Below are 22,052 nucleotides of genomic sequence, written 5' to 3'. Positions count from 1 at the left end.
TTGAGTCCTCCACATTGATACGTGGAAGTTACAAGTTAAGAAGCTTATTACTCTTGGGTGCTTGGTACCCTTGAGCTTGTTCCTCTTGGGTGCTTGGGCGCCCTAGACGGTTGGTGGTGTTCGGAGCTCAATCATTGCGGTGTAAAGCTCCGGGCAAGCATCGGGGTCTCCAATTAGGTTGTGGAGATCGCCCCGAGCAATTTGACGGGTACCGGTGACCGCCCCCAAGGGTTGCCAAAGTGTACGGGTTCGGTGACCACCCCCAAGGGTTGCCATTTGTACGGGTTCAGTGACCGCCCTCAAGGGTCCCTTAGTGGAATCACGACATCGTGCATTGTGCGAGGGCGTGAGGAGATCACGGTCGCCCTAGTGGCTTCTTGGGGAGCATTGTGCCTCCACACCGCTCCATACGGAGATTAGCATCCGCAAGGGTGTGAACTTCGGGATACATCGCCGTCTCCGCGTGCCTCGGTTATCTCTTTCCCGAGCCCTTTACTTATGCACTTTACTTTGTGATAGCCATATTGTTTCTAGTCAAATATCTTGCTATCACCTAGTTGTTTATCTTGCTTAGCATAAGTTGTTGGTGCACATAGGTGAGCCTAGTCATTTTAGGTTTTGTGCTCGACAAATTAAACGTTAGTTTTATTCCGCATTTGTTCAAGCCTAAACCGTAATTATTTTAAAGCGCCTATTCACCCCCCCTCTAGGCGACATCCACGATCTTTCAATTGGTATCAGAGCCTCGTCTCTCTTTATTAGGCTTAACCGCCTAGAGAGTAAAGATGTCGACTAGGGGATTAGGATTCTCTGGCACTCTTTGTTTCGATGGCACAAATTTTGATGTTTGGGTTATTTGCATGCTTTATCTCTTTAGGGTCATGGACCCAAATTTAGAGCGAATTGTAGATATGGGTTTTTCTCCTCCAAAGGATCGCCAAATATTATCTTTAGAGGATGAGAAAAACTCTTATCTCAATGCTCAAGCTTCTGATGTGCTTTTCGATGCTTTGAGCAATGTAGTTATATTTTAACTCATGCCATTCCGGGATGCTGATGAGTTGTGGACAAAGCTTCAAGATATATATGGTGTGTCCAAGATTTGTGGGGATGATTGCTCTCCCTCCACCTCCGGCCGTGTTGCCTTCTCAACTTCTTCTACTTCACCTACATGTGGATTGCCACAAGGTAATGCTATGGTGAGTAGTGTTGGTCATTGCAATGATGATAGTGTGCTTGTTCTTGGTGACCCTTCATCATTATCTTATTGCAATGGTCTTTCTTTGGACTTTAACACTTCGAGCACCTTACATGTTTCACATGCTTGTGTTGATAGTCCTTGCATATCATGTAGAAATTTCTTGCTCAAATCTCATGATGATATGCTCGCTATGTCTTGTTGCCATGATAAAAATGTATCTATTTCCTCGAGTTGCTATGCTAACAATGTATAGGAAATCCAACACTCCATGGAACAAGATGTGATCTTGAATGGTGCTTCAAGGGATCCTACATCATCATATATTGCTCTTTGCCTTATGGCTAAGGCTTCAAAGGCATCTCCTACTTTGAACCCCAATATGTCTCTTGATGATGATGTTAATGCTAATGATGATGAGGATAATGATGAAGATAATGATAATGTTGCTTCCTTAAAAAATAAGGGAGAAATGATTTTTAAAGCTCTTCATAACAATAAAATTGCTCGTTCCAACTTCATGGAAATCATGTCTATTGCCATCGAGGGCAAGAAATACATTGAGGAGTTGGAATCTCATCTCGAGGAGCATGAGGTCACCATTAATAAAATGGAAGGTCATGAGTGTGATTACGCTAATGAGATTGCGGACCTCTCCCAAGCTCTTGAACTTGAACAAACCACCAAGGAATCTCTTGAGGAGACTTTTGCTTTAGAATTATCTAGGGTGAAGGAATCTCATGATAGAGCTCTTGAGGTGGCCAATGATTTTGAAACTAAAAATGCTAAGCTTGAAGTTGCTCATGCTAGACTCCTTGAGGATTTTGAGCACCTTGAAAATGGCTCAAGGGTCATCAAGGGTGAGCTCATCAAACTCATCGAGTCTCATGCTCAACTTGAAGCTTCTTATTTAAAAGAGCTTGCAAAGTTTCCTTCTCCTCTTGTTGTTAATGATAATGCTTGTGCTACTAACTCTATTTCTTGTGAAGCATCCATTTTAAATGAGAATGTTGAGCTAAGGGCTCAACTTGAGTTGCTATCTAGCAATTATGGGAAATTGGAAGAAAGTCATGAAAAGCTTTCTAGCTCTCATGATGATCTTCTTGTATCCCATAATGTGCTAAAAATAGCTCATGAGGCTATGATTGCTAAGGTAACATCTAGTGAGCCTCATGTGGACATTAGCACTACTTTTAGTCAAAATGCTATATTGCCTTGTGCTAGTCCTCGTAATTCATCTATGCATAACATTGGTACATCTTGTGATGAATTGCTTTCCTTGCCTTGTTTCTCTAATGATGAAGCTTATACTTCCTCTAGTACTTGTGTTGAGACTAACCATGTAGAGGAAATCAAAGAGGTCAAGGCCCAAGTCACTTCTTTGAAGAAAGACTTGGAAAAGAGTCATGAAGGGAAATCCACACTCAACAATATCTTGAGTATGCAAAAATCCCCCAATGACAAAGGTGGACTTGGATTTAACTCCAACAAGAATAAGAAGTCCAAGATGAACAAGAAGAAGGGCCAAGAACAAGTCAAGAATTCGGCTAAGATAATTTGCTTCAAGTGCAAAATTGAAGGGCATTTTGTTAGATCTTGCCCATTGAAGAAGAAGGCCATTAGTGACAAGCAACAAGGGAAGCGGCTACAAGTGCATTCTCATGCTCAACCTCAAGTTGAAGAAAGGCCTCTTCCCAAGAAGACTCAAGCTAATGCTTCTCAAGTTGAGAAATCAAGTGAGAAGAAAGTGAAGAGTAGACGTTGCTACCTATGTCATGGGAAAGGTCACCTCGCTTCTTCATGCACTAGTGGTAACTTATCCAACCCAATTATTATTGATGATATCTATTCTCTTGGGAAGGATAAGGTTGGCAATGTGTTTGCCAAGTTTGTTGGTACTCAAAGTGGTTTCAAGCAAAGAACCATTTGGGTTGCCAAGCCTATTGTGACTAACCTCTTAGGACCCAACTTGGTTGGGGACCAACAAGCTCAAACTTGATCAATAGGTGTCTTTGGAGGGCATTGGAAACTTGGCTACATTATGAATAATTAAGGGGACTTCATCATTCTTATTGTCTCAAGCCAAGTCAATTGGGTTATCAAGTTTCTATCCTATATCCAATGTGCCTCCTTTTAGTAACTTGTACTTAAATTGTTTACATTGAAAGTTACTTGCCCCCTTTGCATGTTTGGTTTTGTTCCTTGCATGTGTTTGTATATGTTGTGCTTCCAACTTGATTATCTTGAGCAATCAAGTATATGTGTGTGTTGGTTTGCACATCATGTATGTGTGTGTCGTGCGTTGAGCCTTTATGCTTCTTGTTTGTATCCTAATTGGCTCGTGTGAGAGATTTATGGAACATCCCATTTTGGGGGAGTGATGTGCTTTGTGCACCTCACAATCCTATAAATGTGTGTACATGAGGAATACCATATAGTATTGATATTACAAGATTATCTAGTCGCAAGGTGGTATATCTCTCATGAGAAATTCAAATTCTAAAAAGTCCATTGATTATCTCTTGTTGGATCCTCTTATTGCCTCTTGTTAAGTTTTCGTTGGCATCACATTATGCGGGAGTAATATGCTATGTGCATATTACAAGCCTAGAAAATGTGTACATTGGAGATATTGTCACTTAGATTTGATATTATTAATTATCTTGTGCCTAGGTGACATGTTAGCTCTACAAGTTGCAACTTGCTTGTGTTTGTTGTGAAGATGATGTTGGATATCCTTGTTATCTACCACCAGAAATTATTTCCAAATACTTCTTGTCTTTTGACAATTGGTACTCACTTATGTGTGGTAGAATTTATTGATCAGCTTTACATTGGATTTTGCTTTTGTTTGCCTTATCTCTTGCCAAGGATTGTGCCAACTCCCGTTGTCTTCTATATCACTTGTGGATCTTGTTAATTTCTTGATCTTGTCTAGTGTTTTCTAGATATAGTGAAAGTGGTTATCCCACCTTGTGCATTTTGTATTCAAATGCAAATTCTCTATAATGCACTACTCTTGGGGGAGCTATCGTATTTTCTATAGAACACTCATCTTGTGATCCTTATCAAGTGTGTTGGTGGAAGGCAAGCCATTTCTTTTTGGTAGTTTGTGCCATCATGAAACTTTGTAGAGAGCTTGGTTTGTTTGGAACCAACCTCTCTTTTGGGGGTTTAACATCTTTATTTTGCGTGTTTAATGGATATCTCATTCCTTGATGTATCTTTTAATGATATCTTCGAAGTGATGATTTCTCCATTTGGTATTCTATTTTTCTCTGGGTATTTATTTTTCATTTGGTTTCGGTCCTTGAAAGTCTTGAGCATGCATATTTACTTCATGTAGTATCTTTGGCATTTTTTCTTTCTTTGACCCAATATATAGGGGGAACTCCACCAAGTCTCAAATTGGATGAGACGTGCATGAAATTAATTTTCATATCTATATGCACATATTTATATGGAGTTTGTCCTATGTATTGTTGGTTCTCTAACTCTTTGGTCCCAATGAGGTTGGGTACCATTTTGTTTGTGTTTTTGTTCTAGGAACAATTGGAGATACATTGGATGCTCGGCTCACTCACAAGGAAGGTGGTGTCACCATGTGCTTATTGGAGTCAAGCTATGATGTTCAATGAACTACTATCTGATACCTTCAATTGGTATCTTCCGCATCCTTCCAATGCTATCTCGGTAACAAGTATCTATTCATGCTTTCCTCTCTTGCATTCAACCTTGTGTAGGTTGCATCTTGGCATGATATTCATTTCATATCTTGTGATACTTGTTTCCTTTCTCAAAGCATCCCAACCATGATCTCTTGTTGCTAGTTGTGATGTCTTTAATGGACGTGTGGTTGGACTTCATTTATATACAATAAGACCATATCTAGCCAAGTGCTATGCTTCCAAGTAAATATCTTATTGGTATATTTATGACTTCCTTGTGGATATCTTGTTCTTTCCTTTTTGTAACTATTTCCTGTGTACATCCTTCTTTGTGGATTGGTATCATCATGATCGCCTTCTACCTAGAATCTTATACACTTGAGAGAAGTTGCATATCTAGTTGATATCCCTTTCTTTCTCGTCTGCCGTTTTCTCATGTTATTTCTTCGGTGGCTTCGTGAAAGTGTGTGCCTTGAGTGCGGGTCATATCTCGTTGCATCTTGATGCACTCTTGTGTGGTGAAGATCTTTTTCCTCATGCTTGTATTTACGAGGCTTTTGCCATCTTTATTGGTATCCCTCGTCTTGATGAGGCTTTCATCTTCTATCTTCACCATGGGTTGTCGCAAGCCTTGTTGTTAATTCACATTTTAGTGAGCTTGTGAACCCATTTGCTTGTTGGGTGTATGTGGGGAGGACATGTCATGCACCGTGTATCTCATTTATCCAAGACTACGTTGATGCTTTATGCTCATCCTTATACTAGTCTTCTAAAGTGCTTTGTCATGACTCACACACATCATTTTGGTTGAGCCTATTCTTAAGTTGCCTCTATTACATGTTGCTCAACCATTTGTTTGTTGCAAGTGCTAGACTTTGTTTCCTATATGCTCACTTGCACTTGTTGTGAGTTTCTATTGATTTTGGGGAAGCTATAATCCTATTTTGTGTACTGTGTATCCAAATACAAAAATTCTTATGTGTGCACAAATCACGGGGAGCTTCTTTAGTTTGTTTAGAACACTCCTTTTCTCATATCATAATATCCTTTATTCATGTGGCTCATAGGATCCTTGGTCTAGTTGGTTCAATTGATATCCTTTGATTGCTTGCTTCAATTGGCATCTTTTGATTGCTTGATTGCTTGTGTCTCTCTTTGTTATGTCTTTGTGGCATACCTTTCTTTAGCAATCTTTGTGCCTCAATATAGTTTGTCTTCCTCCAAGTATTTACCTTTGGATTTGTGTATGGTATTACTCTCTCTTGTTGAGAAATACACAATTTATGGAGGAACACTTTTTATATTGGCCTTCTAAGCTTTTCGCCCATTTTGCCAATCGATGCCAATGGGGGAGAAGTTTCAGCGAGTTCTGCGGAGAAGTTAAGAGAGTTATTTCTTCTTGCTTTGGTTTTGTTAATAAGCATTTGCATCTCATTCGCATGCATTATTGGTTGTTGCATTGCATGGTGATGCACAATTCCTTATATAAACTCTCTTGAAAGTGATTGTCATCAATTACCAAAATCGGGGAGATTGAAAGGACATGTGGTGCCCCCATGTGTGGTTTTGGTAATTGATGACATTCTCTATGGACTAATTTTTGCATTGAGTTATATTTGAAGGATTCGTCCATAGGCTTTTCTTGAGGTCCATTTGTTTGTTTCAAGGAGAGTATATGATGATCAAGGTGCTATTCAAGGAATTATCTAAAGATTGGTCATGTGAGAGGTTGATCAAGAATAAGTCAAAGAGTGAATCAAGTTGATCAACTCACAAAGCGTGCAAGATGTACTGAGAGGGATCAAGTGATCCCATGGTATGGTAAGCATTGTCCATTATGCTTTGTGGACTAACCCATGGTCTACGTGAGAGTTCTATGTGGGGTTAGGTATGTTTCCATGGGCTTGCGTCAAGAGGAAGATATCTTACAACCCATGGAGAGGATGACATCAAGTGGTGATCGTCATCAAGATTGCGGTGTGCAAGTTCAAGTGGAGCATCATGAAGAGATCACGGCCTTGATGCTTGCCGTCAATTGTGGTGACAATGTACTTGTGAAGATGTGCCAAGGAGTGGCTCACCCATAGTGTAGTATGGGGGAGCAATCTACTAGTCTTCATCAAGCTAGTGCAATCAAGAAAGGTGGTCCAACTTGAGGGAGTCAAGACCGTCATCATCTAGCTCAAGTGGACTATGGCAAGGAAAAGGTTTGTTCTTGATAGGTTTTCTATTTTACCGGTCTCATGGTGTTATTTGGGAGACCGGATTATAGTATCGATAGCCGTACTATCAAGGGGGGCTCTCGAGTGAGTAGCTTGATCATATCGTTCGGTGAGAGCTCAAACCATTGCATTCTGGGCACCATCATATTTCTTGGTTCTTGTCTGGATTCTCTCTTTGTGAGGTTTTAGAGCTTGTGGTTATCTTCGTGACAAGCTCTAGTTCATCAAAAACCGATTTCATATGCATCTTCTTTTGCGTTTTCGGTGTTGCAGTTTTTACCGGTCTTATTTGAGAAAGGGTTCTCACCGTTTTATTTTGGGTTTTTTCTCAATTGATTTTTCTTGATATTTTTATCAATATTGTGTTAGCCCTTATCTCTAGCTTTCCAGCAAACTTGGTTTCATCAAATTCGGAGTTCGTTTGCAAAAGTTGTGGCCGTTTCAATTTTACCGGTTCCCGCATCTCTCTGCCTAGTGCGGGTGCCCGGGGTCCTTGACCCCCGGGGGCCCGGGGTAACCCGAGCCCCTCCATAGAGACCTCTCTGATTGGTCCGGGTGCCCGGGGCCTCGTACTGCCCGGGGTCATCCCGGCCGCTCCATCACCTCCCCTCCCCTTCCTCTGTCCGGTGCGGGTGCCTGGGGTTTGGGGCCCCGGGTGCCCGGCCCCTCCCCACCACCTCCTCATCCCTCCCTGCCCGGTGCGGGTGCCCGGGGTTTGGGGCCCCCGGGTGCCCGGCCCAACCCAGCATCCCCTCTCGGCCTACCCCGGGTGCCCGGGGTCTTGGACCCCCGGGTACCCGGTCCCCCTGCTCTGTTGCTTTACTTGAATGTCCGGGTGCCCGGGGTTGTATGCCTTTTTCTCTGTTGGGTCCGGGTGCCCGGACCCCTTTTGTCCGGGTGCCCGGGGTGGCGGTTGTGTGCAACGACCACATTTTTCTTGGGGGTATTTATACCCCCTTCTTCCACCTTCAACCCTATTCCTCTTGCAAGCTTTTCCCCCCACCATTGTTGACCTCTTGGAGATTGCTATCTCTCAATCCCTCCATGGATTCTTGCTAGTTTTTAGGGGAAAAGAGAGAGGAGATCTAGATCCACATTTCCACCAATCACTTTCTCCCCTATGTGAGGGGAACCCCTTGGATCTAGATCTTGGAGTTCTTGGTGTTCTCCTTTTTGTTCTTCCTCTCCTTTTCTTCCATAGCTTTTGTTGCTTTGGTGGGATTTGAGAGTGAGGGACTTGGGCACTTCGTGTGCCCTTGCCATTGCATTTGGTGCATCGGTTTGAGTTCTCCACGGTGATACATGGAAATTACAAGTTGAGAAGCTTATTACTCTTGGGTGCTTGGTACCCTTGAGCTTGTTCCTCTTGGGTGCTTGGGCGCCCTAGACGGTTGGTGGTGTTCGGAGCTCAATCATTGCGGTGTAAAGCTCCGGGCAAGCGTTGGGGTCTCCAATTAGGTTGTGGAGATCGCCCCGAGCAATTTGACGGGTACCGGTGACCGCCCCCAAGGGTTGCCAAAGTGTACGGGTTCGGTGACCGCCCCCAAGGGTTGCCATTTGTACGGGTTCGGTGACCGCCCTCAAGGGTCCCTTAGTGGAATCACGACATCTTGCATTGTGCGAGGGCGTGAGGAGATTACGGTGGTCCTAGTGGCTTCTTGATGAGAATTGTGCCTTGACACCACTCCAAACGGATATTAGCATCCGCAAGGGTGTGAACTTCGGGATATATCATCGTCTCAGCGTGCCTCAGTTATCTCTTTCCCGAGCCCTTTACTTATGCACTTTACTTTGTGATAGCCATATTGTTTCTAGTCAAATATCTTGCTATCACCTAGTTGTTTATCTTGCTTAGCATAAGTTGTTGGTGCACATAGGTGAGCCTAGTCATTTTAGGTTTTGTGCTTGACAAATTAAACGCTAGTTTTATTCCGCATTTGTTCAAGCCTAAACCATAATTATTTTAAAGCGCCTATCCACCCCCCTCTAGGCGACATCCACGATCTTTCATTTGCGAACCATGCCTCATAGGCAAGATGATTAAAACTCCGTTCTCCGGAACAATGGATCAAGCTAATGACTTATTGGAAATAATACATACCGATGTATGCTGTCCGATGAGTGTTGAGGCTCGCGGCGGGTATCGTTATTTTCTGACCTTCACAGATGATTTGAGCAGATATGGGTATATCTACTTAATGAAACACAAGTTTGAAACATTTGAAAAGTTCAAAGAATTTTAGAGTGAAGTGGAGAATCATCGTAACAAGAAAATAAAGTTTCTATGATCTGATCATGGAGGCAAATATTGAGTTACGAGTTTGGCCTTCATTTAAAACAATGTGGAATAGTTTCACAACTCACGCCACCTGGAACACCACAGCGTAATGGTGTGTCCGAGCATTGTAACCGTACTTTATTAGATATGGTGCGATCTATGATGTCTCTTACCGATTTACAACTATTGTTTTGGGGTTTTGCATTAGAGGCAGCTGCGTTCACGTTAAATAGGGCACCGTCTAAATCCGTTGAGACGACACCGTATGAACTGTGGTTTGGCAAGAAACCTAAGTTGTCATTTCTTAAATTTTGGGGTTGCGACACTTGTGTCAAAAGGCTTCAGCCTAATAATCTCGAACCCAAATCGAAGAAGTGCGTCTTCATAGGATACCCTAAGGAAACAATTGGGTACACCTTCTACCACAAATCCGAAGGCAAGATATTTGTTGCCAGGAATGGAAACTTTCTATAGAAGGAGTTTCTCTCGAAAGAAGTGAGTGGGAGGAAAGTAGAACTTGATGAGGTAATTGTACCTTCTCTCGAATTGGAAAGTAGCTCATCAGAGAAATCCGTTCCCGTAATGCCTACACCAACTAGAGAGGAAGCTAATGATGATGATCATGAAACTTCAGATCAAGTTACTACTGGACCTCGTAGGTCAAACACAGCACGTTCCGCACCAGAGTGGTACATTAATCATGTTCTGGAACCTACAAACTATGAAGAAGCTATGATGAGCCCAGATTCTGATAAATGGCTTGAGGCCATGAAATCTGAGATAGGATCCATGTATGAGAACAGAGTGTGGACTTTGGTGGACTTGCCCGATGATCGGCGAGCCATAGAGAATAAATGGATCTTCAGGAAGAAGACTGACGCTGATGGTAATGTTACTGTCTACAAAGCTCGACTTGTCGCAAAAGGTTTTTGACAAGTTCAAGGAGTTGACTACGATGAGACTTTCTCACCCGTAGCGATGCTTAAGTCAGTCCGAATCATGTTAGCAATTTCCGCATTTTATGATTATGAAATCTGGCAAATGGACGTCAAAACTGCATTCCTTAATGGATTTCTTAAAGAAGAGTTGTATATGATGCAACAAGAAGGTTTGGTCGATCCTAAAGGTGCTAACAAAGTGTGCAAGCTCCAGCAATCCATCTATGGACTGGTGCAAGCATCTCGGAGTTGGAATATACACTTTGATGAGGTGATCAAAGCATATGGTTTTATACAGACTTCCGATGAAGCCCGTATTTACAAGAAAGTGAGTGGGAGCTCTGTAGCATTTCTGATATTATATGTGGATGACATATTGTTGATCAGAAATGATATAGAATTTCTGGATAGCATAAAAGGATACTTGAATAAGAATTTTTCAATGAAAAACCTCGGTGAAGCTGCTTATATATTGGGCATCAAGATCTATAGAGATAGATCAAGACGCTTGATAGGACTTTCACAAAGCACATACCTTGATAAAGTTTTGAAGAAGTCCCAAATGGACCAGTCAAAGAAAGGGTTCTTGCCTGTATTACAAGGTGTGAAGTTGAGTAAGACTCAAAACCTGACCACGACAGAATATATAGAGAGAAGGAAAGTCATTCCCTATGCCTCAACCACATGTTCTATGAAGTATGCCATGCTGTGTACCAGACGCCTCTACTGACTTAATAATTTGGCCAAATGTCAACTCGACTGTGCTGATCTTGCCCATGAAGGCACGCTTACACAGGGCTGACTCTAGCGGCTGCGGATTACTGAACGAATTAGCTACAAAGTTTAGATCTTGATCCCCAGATTGCCCGATTCCTTTCACTTTGAGGTCAATCTCAAAGAACACAGGATCAATCAGCACAACAACACGTGAAGGACCAGTCAGTGCTAGGTATGGAAACTACACAGAAAATTAATCAAGTAAATACCATTGTTTCTTATACACCTTAAAGTTGAATGTAACAAGTATATTATATTCTGAAAAAATGACTAAAAAATATGTGATCCATTTTATAATGGGAATTTAATTACAATAACTTAAGTTGACATTGGTGGCATGAAAAAATTGAAAAAAGTAACTTTTGAATTAGCAGAATGCGGCAAGAGGCAATAAACTCCTTCCAAACAAGGTTTAATTTCACAAGAGACACAACTGTCAAATAAAAAAAGAGCACGTCTCGGAGAGCCAAGGGAAGCAATAGACTCAAAAGTGACTTACCAAGAGAGGAGTCAAGAACCAGGTAACCAAGTTGACATCAAGAAGAATAGAGACTATACCCAGATAAGAATTTCCAGAATATAATACATATGCACCATAAACTTTTAGAAGTTGGTAATTTCCACAAACCAGAAGTATGTCTTACATGTACTTCTCGAATTGAGATCATCAACTTAATGATATGGGTTTGATTCATATTTGGTTGCCGATCATTTCTTTTAATTCCACGTGTGGATGTACAAACCAAAAGCAAAATTCTAGTTGGATACACTTAACCTCTACACCCCTAATCTAATCTAACAGATCACGATTTAAGTCAGAGCCAACAAAAAATCATTTTAATTACACAGTTAATCAGCATAATTGCAAATTAATCTAATACCTTAACGACTAAAATTTAGGTTTATTGTCAGTTGTATTTTTCCTAAATTCGAAATACAAGCTCAAAGTGCTTTAGGTATTCGAAATGCTGATGATGGCAGGCACATATGCTATTCATATATAGCTCAACTATGAGCTATTGTTATTATTCATTCCTGTCTCCATTTGCCAGAGTTGTTCCTACCATGCAATTTCCTTTACATGCCTTATAAGAGGTAAGATGTTGTTTGAACCAAGCCAAATTCAGAGGTGGCATCTGTCGTTGGAATGAGTCTGACAGTAAGAATAGCGGGTACGTAGGAGGAGGGAGTATCCTAGCTACGGCGAGGTTGTACACACAGTTTTATGAGTTTAGGCCCCTCTCGGAGGAGGTAATAGCCCTACGTCTCGGTGCCTCAGAGGCTTGTCGACTGGATATGTGTGATAGTTACAGGGAGTTCGAACCCTTGTGCTAGAGGGGGGTGGCTTATATAGAGTGCGCCAGGCCCCTCGCAGCCCTCAGTTATACAGGGGTTCAATGTGAGTTAAGACTAGAACGTTACTAGTAACACCTACTATAAATGGTCTTTATGACGATGGAGTGAATGCCTGACCGTTGCCATCCTGGGGTGACTTTAGGCCTTTTGTACTCCGAGTGGGTTTTTGTATGGTAGAGTGAAGTTATCATGGTCGAGTGGAATTGGGATATCCGAGTGGAATCTTCCGTCGAGTGTATTGCACTTCAGGGTGATTTCAGTCAGTATCTTCTGTTGAACCTTGTAGGTCTTGGACTCTAAGGTAGTGTCCTTGGGTAGGGTGTCTAGGTCAGGCCTAAGACCCTACCCTAGGTACATGTCATCGTCATTAGCCCCCGAATGGATTGAGAACCAAGTGAAGAAGGGTTGAAATTGATTCCGGCCTGGTTCAATGCTTCGGAGGCATTTCCTCAAGGTCTTCAAAGCATACTGTTACTTTAACCCCTCATCAGTTGCCTTGATCGATTCTGGCTTCTGGAATCACCGAGTGAATTATGCGGCATATCTTCGAGTAAATTGGAATGGGATATCTTTGATGCGATCGACTGTTCCGCCGTTCTCGGATCTCATGGGATTCGAAATTTGGAGAAACGCACGAGACGGGGGGTGGCGCAGTAAGTGGAGCGAGTAGATTGGGACTCCTCGATCCTCGTGCCGCCTTTTCTGCCATGTATCGAGCCAGCGTCTATTACGTCTCCCACGGGTCAGCCACTCGGAAGCGGGACCATAAAAATTGCCGTTGCCGCTGCGAGGTACTGTGCCCTCCATTCGCCCCTTTTCTCTCCGCTTCTCCCCCTTGCTTCTTCCTGCTCCCCATGCCTCCGCCCATTCCCCTCGAGCTCCGCCGTCATGGTGAAGGACAAGACCGCGGCCTTGGAGCGTGCGAAGAAGGCGACGGTGAAGGGTAAGAAGACGACCAAGGGGTCGACGTCGTGGTCCGGCCTGCCGCCTGGATGGATCCAGGGGGAGTGGATCCGCTCTACCATCACAATGGAGGACATGGAGAATCTTTTCGTCGACGGCCTGATCGCTGAGGGGTCTTGGAGGTTGCCGGAGGGGGAGTCTGAGCCCCAACCGCGCGATGGCGAGCGCGTCCTCCTCATGACGCATGTCCACCGAGGTTTCGCTCTGCCCCCTCATCCATTTTTCCGAGGCTTCCTGAATTTCTTTGGTGCTTAGATCCACCATTTTCCTCCCAATACCATCCTGTATCTTGCAGCATTCATTACAATGTGCGAAAACTTCCATGGATTTTCACTTGCCGATCCCAGTCGGTGAAGAAAGCTAACCCGAATGATGAAAAGACCCATGTGATCCAAATGTGCGGGGGGGGGGGGGGGGGGTTAGGGATCCAGATGAGAGCTAGGAGCACTTTTCCTCCCATGAACTTTCCCGAGTCAGTTAGAGGGTGGCAGTCGACTTGGTTTTACTGCAAATACATCCTGACCCCTGGTCAGTCGACCGGCCTCCCCCCTTTCACTCTGGAGAGACTCTGTCAACCTTCTTCACTGACTGTAACCGCGGTGGAGAAGGGTGAAGTTGCCATACTGGTCGACGCAGTTGTCGTGTTGGTTCAAGGCAGAGTGACGGGTATGGATCTGTTGGAGGTGTTCCTCAGTCGACGCATCCAGCCCTTGCAGGCTCGTGACCACCCCATGTGGATGTATTCGGGCCCAGAAGACATCGCTCGAACCCACCCGGAGGAGGTCAGCGAGGAGACGGTGACCCAGTGGCTTCAGAGCATCACTAGTAACAAGGAAAACCCTCGGGGGGCCAGGACGATCTTGCCATACGACGCCCAGAACGCACCAGGAGAGGTGAGGCGTATTTGTCGAGTGTTTATATTTTGTTCAATATGCATCAATCTTGAAATCCGACTGATACTTGTAACTTGTGTCTTGTAGGTTTTCACCAAAATGTACCCAATGCCGAACGGGGAGCAGCATCAAGAAGGAGTAGAGAGTGATGGCGAGAGCACTGATTTTGGGTATGCATATGATAGCGAGGATGACAGCGAGGGCTCTAACAGCAGTGAGGAAGTTGATTCGTGCTACCTCTTGAGCATGCGTTGGTTTTCCCTTGAAGAGGAAAGGGTGATGCAGCAAAGTAGCGTAAGTATTTCCCTCTGTTTTGAGAACCAAGGTATCAATCCAGTAGGAGACAACGCACAAGTCACCTAGTACCTGCACAAACAATCAAGAACCTTGCAACCAACGCGATAAAGGGGTTGTCAATCCCTTCACGGTCACTCGCAAAAGTGAGATCTAATAGAGATAGTAAAGTAAATATTTTTCGTATCTTTTTTGTATAGATTGGAAAGTAATGATTGCAAAATAGTAAACGAGATGCGATGTAAATAAAAGAGATGTAATATAATAGGAAAGAGACCCGGGGGCCATAGGTTTCACTAGTGGCTTCTCTCAAGATAGCATGTATTACGGTGGGTGAACAAATTACTGCCGAGCAATTGATATAAAAGTGCATAGTTATGAAGATATCTAAGGCAATGATCATGAATATAGGCATCACGTCCGTGTCAAGTAGACCGAAACGATTCTGCATCTACTACTATTACTCCACACATCGACCGCTATCCAGCATGCATCTAGAGTATTATAGGCGAAAGAGTACATATAGATGATGAATCGTTTCGGTCTACTTGATGCATGCTGGATAGCGGTCGATGTGCGGAGTAATAGTAGTAGATGCAGAATCGTTTCGGTCTACTTGACACGGACGTGATGCCTATATTCATGATCATTGCTTTAGATATCATCATAACTATGCGCTTTTCTATCAATTGCTCGGCAGTAATTTGTTCACCCACCGTAATACATGCTATCTTGAGAGAAGCCACTAGTGAAACCTATGGCCCCGGGTCTACTTTACATCATATAAGTTTCCAATCTACAATTCTAGTTTACTATTTATTTTGCAATCTTTATTTTCCAATCTATACCACAAAAATACCAAAAATATTTATCTTATTATCTTTATCAGATCTCACTTTTGCAAGTGGTCGTGAAGGGATTGACAACCCCTTTATCGCGTTGGTTGCAAGGTTCTTATTTGTTTGTGCAGGTACTAGGCGACTTGCGTGTAGTCTCCTACTGGATTGATACCTTGGTTCTCAAAAACTGAGGGAAATACTTACGCTACTTTGCTACATCACCCTTTCCTCTTCAAGGGAAAACCAGCGCATGCTCAAGAGGTAGCAAGAAGGATTTCTGGTGCCGTTGCCAGGGAGATCTACGCACAAGTCAAGACATACCAAGTGCCCATCACAAACTCTTATCCCTCGCATTACATTATTTGCCATTTGCCTCTCGTTTTCCTCTCCCCCACTTCACCTTTGCCGTTTTATTCTCCCTTTTTCGTTTGTCTCTTTTTGTTTGCTTCTTGTGTTTCCGTGTGTTAGATCGTTTATTTTCCTGTTATGGCTAGTCCCTCTATCATTGTTAGCACTCCCGATCATGAAGTTCTTAATTTTAAACAAAGGGAGGGAGAAAATCTAAAAGATGCTTGGCATAAAATTTGCAATGCTCAGAATATATCTACTAGGAAGCAATCTACTTCCGTTCTTCTTCGCAATTTTTATGTAGGCATCACTCCTTGGAACAGATATATTCTTGATACAATTACCGGAGGGAATTTCTTGGGTAGCCATACTTTTGATTCTTATAATGCTATGTTAGATTTGTTTGGCCCACCACCTCTTTTGATCAATGGAACTATTTTAACTTTGGAACATGTGATGCAAAGGCTTGAAATTATCGAAAATAAAGTTGCCACTGTAGAGTTGATTGAGAATTTGGAGAAAAACACCCACAACCAAATTACCCAATATGGATCTAAGGTAGGAGTCACTCTGAAATTTTTTCGAGAAAAAGAACCCATAGTTAATGAAAATATAGGCCAAGATTCCACTAGAATTGATAAACTTGAGGATATTATTACCAATTTAGGGTCTGCCTTTTCTGCCGTAAGAAACACTTCAAATCCTCCTACTACCAAATTTGCCAAATTTATGTATGTTCCTAAAAATAAGGGTGAATCATCTAGTAAGGAAAATGCGAATCTTAAATCAATAAGTGTTCACCCAAACTTTTTCGCTATCATTAAGGAACCTTTCACTACAAATGAACTTCTTGATTCCTTGGCTAGGAGTTTGATCATTAATAAAAAGAAGGAAACTCCTAAGGGTTATAAGTTTTCAATTGAAGAATTGCCAACCAAAGATGACAATACCTAGATCTATTCTTGTTTTTATGCCTAGCTAGGGGCGCTAAACGATAGCGCTTGTTGGGAGGCAACCCAATTTTAATTTTTCTTGATTTTTGTTCCTGTTTAGTAATAAATAATTCATCTAGCCTCTGTTTAGATGTGTTTTTATGTTTTAATTAGTGTTTGTTCCAAGTAGAACCAATAGGATCTTCTTGGGTGATAGTTGTTTGATCTTGCTGAAAAAGGACAGAAACTTTGCGCTTACGAATATAATTGTTAAAATTCACCAAAACGTGATACAATACCAATTCTTTTTGCAGTAGATCAATATACAAATTATCCAGGTTGTCCTAGTTTTTCAGAATTTTTGGAGTTCCAGAAGTATTCGAACAGTTCAGATTGCTACAGACTGTCCTGTTTTTGACAGATTCCGTTTTTCGTGTGTTGTTTGCTTATTTTGATGAATCTATGGCTAGTATCGGGGGGTATTAACCATAGAGAAGTTGGAATATAGTAGGTTTAACACCAATATAAATAAAGAATGAGTTCATTACAGTACCTTAAGGTGGTGGTTTGTTTTCTTATACTAACGGAGCTCATGAGATTTTCTGTTGAACTTTGTGTTGTGAAGTTTTCAAGTTTTTGGGTAAAGATTTGCTGGATTATGGAAAAAGAGTGGCAAGCGCCTAAGCTTGGGGATTCCCAAGGCACCCCGAGGTAAAATTCAAGGACAACTAAAAGCCTAAGCTTGGGGATGCCCCGGAAGGCATCCCCTCTTTCGTCTTTGTCTATCGGTAACTTTACTTGAGGCTATATTTTTATTCACCACATGATATGTGTTTTGCTTGGAGCGTCTTGTATGATTTGAGTCTTTGCTTTTTAGTTTACCACAATCATCCTTGTTGTACACACCTTTTGGGAGAGACACACATGAATCGGAATTTATAGAATACTCTATGTGCTTTACTTATATCTTTTGAGCTAGATAATTTTGCTCTAGTGCTTCACTTATATTTTTTAGAGCATGGTGGTGGTTTTATTTTATAGAAATTATTGATCTCTCATGCTTCACTTATATTATTTTGAGAGTCTTTTAGAACAGCATGGTAATTTGCTTTGGCTATAAAATTAGTCCTAATATGATAGGCATTCAAGATGGGTATGACAAAAACTTTCATATAGAGTGCATTGAATACTATGATACTTGATAGATGTTTTGAGATATAAAGGTGGTAATGTTAGAGTCATGCTAGTTGGGTAATTGTGAAATTGAGAAATACTTGTGTTAAAGTTGGCAAGTCCCGTAGCATGCACGTATGGTAAACGTTGTGTGACAAATTTGAAGCATGGGGTGTTCTTTGAGTGCTTTCCTTATGAGTGGCAGAGCGATGGTCTTTTCCTACCAATCTATCCCTCTAGGGGCATGCGTAGTAGTACTTTGCTTCGAGGGCTAATAAACTTTTGCAATAAGTATATGAGTTCTTTATGACTAATGTGAGTCCATGGATTATACGCACTCTTAGCTTTCCGCAATCTGCTAGCCTCTACGGTACCGTGCATTGCCCTTTCTCACCTCGAGAGTTGGTGCAAACTTCGCCGGTGCATCCAAACCCCGTGATACGATACGCTCTATCACAAATAAGCCTCCTTATATCTTCCTCAAAACAGCCACCATACCTACCTATTATGGCATTTCCATAGCCATTCCGAGATATATTGCCATGCAACTTTCCACCGTTCCGTTTATTATGACATGCTCCATCATTGTCATATTGCTTTGCATGATCATGTAGTTGACATTGTATTTGTGGCAAAGCCACTTTCATAATTCTTTCATACATGTCGCTCTTGATTCATCGCATATCCCAGTACACCGCTGGAGGCATTCACATAGAGTCATATTTTTGTTCTAGTATCGAGTTGTAACATTGAGTTATGAGTAAATAAAAGTGTGATGATCATCATTATTAGAGCATTGTCCCATGTGAGGAAAGAATGATGGAGACTATGAAATTAAAAAAAAGGCCAAAGAAGCCCAAATAAAAAAGAGAGGCCAAAGAAGCCCAAACAAAAAAAAGAGAAAAAGAGAGAAGGGACAATGTTACTATCCTTTTTCCACACTTGTGCTTCAAAATAGCACCATGATCTTCATGATAGAGAGTTTCTTATTTTGTCACTTTCATACACTAGTGGGAATTTTTCATTATAGAACTTGGCTTGTATATTCCAATGATGGGCTTCCTCAAAATGCCCTAGGTCTTCGTGAGCAAGCAAGTTGGATGCATACCCACTTAGTTTCTTTTGATGAGCTTTCATACACTTATAGCTCTAGTGCATCCGTTGCATGGCAATCCCTACTCCTCGCATTGACATCAATTGATGGGCATCTCCATAGCCCGTTGATTAGCTGCGTCAATGTGAGACTTTCTCCTTTTTTGTCTTCTCACATAACCCCCATCATCATATGCTATTCCACCTATAGTGCTATATCCATGGCTTGCGCTCATGTACTGCGTAAGGGTTGAAAAGGCTGAAGCGCGTTAAAAAGTATGAACCAATTGCTCGGCTTTTCATCGGGGTTATGCATGATGGGAGCATTTTGTGTGACGAAAATGAAGCATAGCCAAACTATATGATTTTGTAAGGATAAGCTTTCTTTGGCTATGTTACTTTGATAAGACATAATTGCTTGGTTAGCATGCTTGAAGTATTACTATTTTTATGTCAATGTTAAACTTTTATCTTGAATCTTTTGGATCTGAACATTCATGCCACAATAAAATAGAATTACATTGAAAAATTATGTTAGGTAGCATTCCACATCAAAAATTCTATTTTTTATCATTTACCTACTCGAGGACGAGCATGAATTAAGCTTGGGGATGCTTGATACGTCTCCAACGTATCTATAATTTTTGATTGTTCCATGCTATTATATTATAAGTTTTGGATGTTTAATGGGCTTTAATATACCTTTTTATATTATTTTTGGGACTAACCTATTAACCGAAAGCCCAGTGCAAATTGCTGTTTTTTTGCCTATTTTAGTGTTTCGCAGAAAAGGAATATCAAACGGAATCCAAATGGAATGAAACCTTCGTGAGGATCATTTTTGGAACAAACGCAATCCAGGAGACTTGGAGTGGACGTCAAGGAAGCAGCGAGGAAGCCACGAGGCAGGAGGGCGCGCCCCCCACCCTCGTGGGCCCCTCGCAGCTCCACCGACCTACTTCATTCGCCTATATATACTCTTATACCCTGAAACCTTCGGGGAGAGCCACGAAACACCTTTTCCACCGCCGCAACCTTCTGTACCCGTGAGATCCCATCTTGGGGCCTTTTCCGGCGATCTGCCGGAGGGGGATGCGATCATGGAGGGCTTCTACATCAACACCATAGCCTCTCCGATGATGTGTGAGTAGTTTACCACAGACCTTCGGGTCCATAGTTATTAGCTAGATGGCTTCTTCCCTCTCTTTGGATCTCAATACAAAGTTCTCCTTGATTCTCTTGGAGATCTATTCGATGTAACTCTTTTTGCGGTGTGTTTGCCGAGATCCGATGAATTGTGGGTTTATGAACTTGATTATCTATGAATATTATTTGATTCTTCTCCGAATTCTTATATGCATGATTTGATATCTTTGCAAGTCTCTTCGAATTATCGGGTTAGTTTGGCCTACTAGATTGATCTTTCTTGCAATGGGAGAAGTGCTTAGCTTTGGCTTCATTCTTGCGGTGTCCTTTCCCAGTGACAGCAGGGGCAGCAAGGCACGTATTGTATTGTTTCCATCGAGGATAAAAAGATGGGTTTAATGTCATATTGCTTGAGTTTATCCCTCTACATCATGTCATCTTGCCTAATGTGTTACTCCGTTCTTATGAACTTAATACTCTAGATGCATGCTGGATAGTGATCGATGTGTGGAGTAATAGTAGTAGATGCAGAATCATTTCGGTCTACTTGACACGGACGTGATGCCTATATTCATGATCATTGCCTTAGATATCATCATAACTATGCACTTTTCTATCAATTGCTCGGTAGTAATTTGTTCACCCACCATAATACATGCTATCTTGAGAGAAGCCACTAGTGAAACCTATGGCCCCCGGGTGTACTTTACATCATATAAGTTTCCAATCTACAATTCTAGTTTACTATTTATTTTGCAATCTTTATTTTCCAATCTATACCACAAAAATACCAAAAATATTTATCTTATTATCTTTATCAGATCTCACTTTTGCAAGTGGTTGTGAAGGGATTGACAACCCCTTTATCGCGTTGGTTGCAAGGTTCTTATTTGTTTGTGCAGGTACTAGGCGACTTGCGTGTAGTCTCCTACTGGATTGATACCTTGGTTCTAAAAAACTAAGGGAAATACTTACGGTACTTTGCGGCATCACCCTTTCCTATTCAAGGGAAAACCAACGCATGCTCAAGAGGTAGTAGCGGCCCACGGTGTGGCTCCGTTGATGGCCCGGTACGGCCCAGCTTCAGCAACAACAACCCAAGACCCTCGCGAGGGGCCAAGCCTCTCGAGGCGGACGACACCAAGACCTCCCTGGGGGCGGCCTTCCCAGGCTGGCTCCCGAGGAGCAGAGATATTTATGCAAGCTGCACCTCACGAGGTTCATATGACATGAGCCATGACGACCGAGGCCAAGCGGGCGCCAATGGGCGCAGTGTACCAGTTTCCTCTTTGGTGCTAAGGAGGCAAGCGCATGCGCGGAGTCTCGAGGAATCAAGCAAAGGTTTCCATTTCGGTGCAACAAGACCAAGACCGCCAGAACGGCAGGACGGAGGTCATCGCGGAGCCCACCGCGGCATCACCACGAGATGCTTTTGTAGGCGATGACTACTTTTGTCAGGATAACTTGTACTAGTTGTCTCCCTTTGAATTTGGCCATTGTGGGATCCCTTCCCGCCTACATTTGGGAAGAGGACCAAGGCCACTATAAGTAGGACCTAGCCACCACCATAGAGGGGATCGGATCCATTCCACACGGAACAACTCACCAGCTCATCGAGCACAAGAACACCTCATCTCCTGAGGCTGTTCGACCATTGTACTAGTTCATCCACAGCCCCTCGAGGCCAATCCACCACAAAGCAGGAGTAGGGTTTTACACCGCAAGGTGGCCCGAACCTGGGTAAACTGCAGTGTCTCTTGTCCATTAGGTTCGTCGAGCTAGGCCGTGTGATCGATGAGCAGGCAGACTAGGGAGGACGAGTTCTTCGCACGCACCCCAGAGTTTGAACCTCTCAAGGGTCTGCGGAACCTTGAATCCGACATTTGGCGCGCCAGGTAGGGGTGCGTCGGAGCCTCTCTTCCGCCGATCAATTCG

The sequence above is a fragment of the Aegilops tauschii genome, chromosome 6 (genome assembly GCF_002575655.3).
Source record: "Aegilops tauschii subsp. strangulata cultivar AL8/78 chromosome 6, Aet v6.0, whole genome shotgun sequence".
NCBI classification, from domain to species: Eukaryota; Viridiplantae; Streptophyta; class Magnoliopsida; order Poales; family Poaceae; genus Aegilops; species Aegilops tauschii.
This window is presented reverse-complemented; position numbering follows the sequence as displayed.